Genomic DNA, 4,032 nt, shown 5'->3' with positions numbered 1-4,032 from the left:
AACTAGGTAAAAGTATCACTAGTAAAATGTTTACAAATATTTTGGTTGCAAAGACAAAAATCTAGTGACTGAAACTGTTAATACACTTGAAATACAGAACTATTGGACAGCTAAAATGGTCTTGGGGTTAACTAGCCTGATGACAAAAAGAAATGCTGTGCAGAGGAAATTATATAAGTGTTTGGGGAGCTTATACGCTACACTAACTCTGAACCAATGTAGCCATTTTTATCCACTTTACATGGAAATCCATGCATTGGGCACACACTAATTAGCAGGTTAGGCAATGCATCAGATGCAATGGTCACTAACTTTACTTTCACAATTGCATCAACTCACACTTGCACTTACAGTATCAGACTAGTGAGAAATATCTGATCTGCTGGAATTCACTGTCTTTTATCTCTTCATTGATGGGCACGTTGTCAGCTTGGGTGCATACACACAGATCAGATTTTGCAATGAAAACATGCATTTGTGCCAAAACCCGTTCTGTGTTTCTTTATCCAGGCTGACACAGTGCCCTCTCAGTGCAGGCACATAAGCAAGTGGATTGAGGCCAAGGAATAGTCACAAGTAGACGTGATCTATTTTGATTTTGCCAAAGCATTTGATACTGTGCCCCCCAAATGACTGCTTTGTAGACTTCTGGGCTTAATGAAGTCGTTTGCACATGGATAGGAAACTGGCTTCAGGATCGGGTAAAGAGGGTGGTTGTTAATGGTATAATCTCTCCTTGGAGTAAGGTTCTTAGTGGGGTCCCTCAGGGCTCTGTACTGGGTTCATTTTTTATTTAACCTGTTAATTAATGACTATAGGGAGGGTATTGTAAGTAATGTATCAGTGTTTGCAGATGACACTATAGAATGTTACTTTGTATCAGCAGCCATCTGTCCTCAGCCTGCATCCTCCAAATCCCACAATTCCCTTTCAATAAGACACGGAACATCACAGTGCAATGCATTGTGGGTTATGTAGTTCCTGAATGCTGTCTTTATGCTGTGGAGAAGTTGTTACAATCTGCAACATCCGTCTTTTAGTCCCTCCTTCCCTGCCAGGATTTCAAATGATGCAGAAAGAGAAGAACTGTTAAACAGCTGAATTTCAGCTTAGAAAACTACATATATTAATACTTTTTGAAGAAACCGGTAACTGTGATGGGTATTTTAGGGGTTTCTGTGTTATGTGGGCCTTTTTATAAAATTTGGGTTTGCAAGCCGGAGTTCCTCTTGAAGCTCAGGGATTCTGTTCAGCCGGGACACAGATAACAAATCTATCAACTAAATGTATCAATTTAGAACAGAGTTAGCGGGAAAAAAACCCCAGAGCTGCTTTAGAAGGTTAAAAATTAAACTTTACACTTCAATATTAGAAAAACTGTCACAAATAGAAAATAGAAAGTAATTGGAAAAAGTCTTTATTTCTGGTGAACTATCTGAAACCAATAGAACTGGAAAAAAAATAGTTTGAAGGCGAACATCCCCTTTAAAACAGAACTTCAGTTCAGGTCAGAAAATCCAAAGGGGGTGTAAGTGCCCTCCCTTGCCCCTATTTGTGGATGCCCATGCCCCTCTACCTTCCTAATATAATAGTAAAGATAATGGGGTATAAGGGACTGGTTTTTCACTCAATATGTAGATTAAAAAAAAAAACAGATGTGAATTACGTTTATAAAATACGACAGTTCTTATGTCTAATTATCACTTTTACAGATACAAATATAATATAGCACAGCCATACTGTTCATTTTCATCATCTGTGGCACTGAGATGAGAATGTAGAAGCAAATTATCGGGGTAAGTCCAGAGAATTATATCCCTCTGTTCACAAACTTAACAGTGTGCTGAGCAGGATTTCCATTAGACAGCACAGCTCTCGTTCTTGCATCTTTTCTCTTGTTCATTCTTTCTTCCTCGGGATGTATTGGCCTTTAAGTAACAACCCTGGCTGCCGGCCAGACAGCAATTTCCTGGTAATCTAATAGCTGCAGCAGATGAACTGAAAATGCATTTCCTGCCACCGCACTGTAAAAATTTTATTAATGTAAAGGGAGAATGCATTGCTGGCTTTGGTTGCGCTGATGTAGTGATTAGTGGTAGAGAATGGAAGGCACTGCAATGCTATACAGTCCTAAATAATATAAAATTATATGTTGCAGATCTTATGAGCTACTTTATTACAGTAGCTAAACATGTAGTATGTAAAATGGACATAATTCAGATTTTAAATAGTAGTAAATTATGACAGATTACGTATTGTTCATGTGCTACAAGATTTTCAGATGAATAATTTTTGTAAAAGTGTACAGTTTTTTACTTAGTATTTCTGCTTTTTTTATTATAACTAATGCCATAACCCTACATCTCTCCATTCTTTAATGTTATTTACCCATTTAGATATTTCCCCTTATAGCACACTGTCTTTCAAATTAACTCTTTTCCACATAGGCTCATATGGGAGTAAAGTAATAATGTAATATAGGTGAAAAGTAATTATCTATAGTAGCCATTCAGCAAGTAGCATTTACTGGTTACCTGTATGAAAAGAAATAGCTCATTGGTTGCTATGCCTGAGAAGAATGTGCACCTGTTATTACATTCCATTTACTTAGCTCGAGTCAAGGAATAGAATAAAAAATACTTTGAATTTCGAAGTATTTTTTTGTCTACCTTGACCATCAAATTGGCTGCTTCGACCTTCAACTACGACTTCGAATCGAACGATTCGAACTAAATATCTTTCAACTATTCGACCATTCGATAGTCAAAGTACTGTCGCTTTAAAAAAAACTTTGACCACCTACTTCGCCACCTAAAACCTACCGAGCATCAATGTTAGCCTATGGGGAAGGTCCCCATAGGCTTTCCTAGCTTTTTTGGATCGAAGGAAAATCGTTGATCGATGGATTAAAATCCTTCGAATCGTTCGATTCGAAGGATTTAATCGTTCGATCAAAAGATTTTTCCTACGATCGTTCAAATGAATGAATAGCGGTAAATCCTTCAACTCCGATATTCTAAGTCGAAGGATTTTACTTCGACGGTCGAATATTGAGGGTTAATGCCCCTAAATGTTCAGTATAATATATTTGCATTTTTTTTACAGCACAATAGGGTCAGGCACAACATCCCCAGCAATCTCAGCGATGCTGAAATTCTGGGAAAACTGCTTCATTGTGGGGGGAAAAATGGAACCACTGCACTCAAAATTGCACTTGCAGTTGAAAATGACCCCAAGTATTTGCTTGGCTTTACTGACCAACTGCAAAACAATTTTAAAGTTTAGAGTCCCCTATTCAAGACATATCAACAAAACAAAGCATTTGTATCCAAATGTTTAATAGAAATAAATACAGGTTAAGGGAGCACCATCAATCAAACTCAAGAAACAGTAAGATGGTGTGCAGGGTTAAATTGTAAATTGTAATAGAAAAAAGAAAGCAAACCCTAGAAGGTGCACCTCCCCATCGTTGGATCCGATGACTCAAAGAACCAATTAAAACTTAACTTTTATTAATAATTAGATAAAAACCAAAAGCCCAGAAAAAATTAAAATGATTGTTAAGAACAGGGGGATAAACAGACTGTAATTAAGTTGCGCGATATATACAAGCCGTGAGGTAGAGAATAAACCAATCGTAAGGTCCTGGGATAACCACAGGGCATGGATGGGGGTTAGTAACCAATTTACTGGAAATCAATGGGTAAAAAAGCCAATCCTCGTAGGTTCCCTTCCTTGATTCACCATCCACCCCTTCACCCTCAGTTTAACCCTCCCAGTTCGTTGGAAGGGGAACCGAGTGAATGCTGTCCCACAAAATTGTATGAACAACAATAAGGGTCACAGACCCATGCACGTGGAATCTCTCTGCTGCACACTTCGCAGCCGTTAAAATTTAACCCTCAAATACCCCCCCAATTCAATCAGGGAGATGACAAAATTAGGTGGCATCAAAGGTTGACCCACTGTGTATTTAAACCGATGCGTTGTGGTACAAGTGAATACTCCCAAATTCTACCCCAGCAAGGCTCC

The sequence above is a fragment of the Xenopus laevis genome, chromosome 8S (assembly GCF_017654675.1).
Source record: "Xenopus laevis strain J_2021 chromosome 8S, Xenopus_laevis_v10.1, whole genome shotgun sequence".
NCBI classification, from domain to species: domain Eukaryota; kingdom Metazoa; phylum Chordata; class Amphibia; order Anura; family Pipidae; genus Xenopus; species Xenopus laevis.
Note: the sequence above shows the minus strand (reverse complement) of the source record.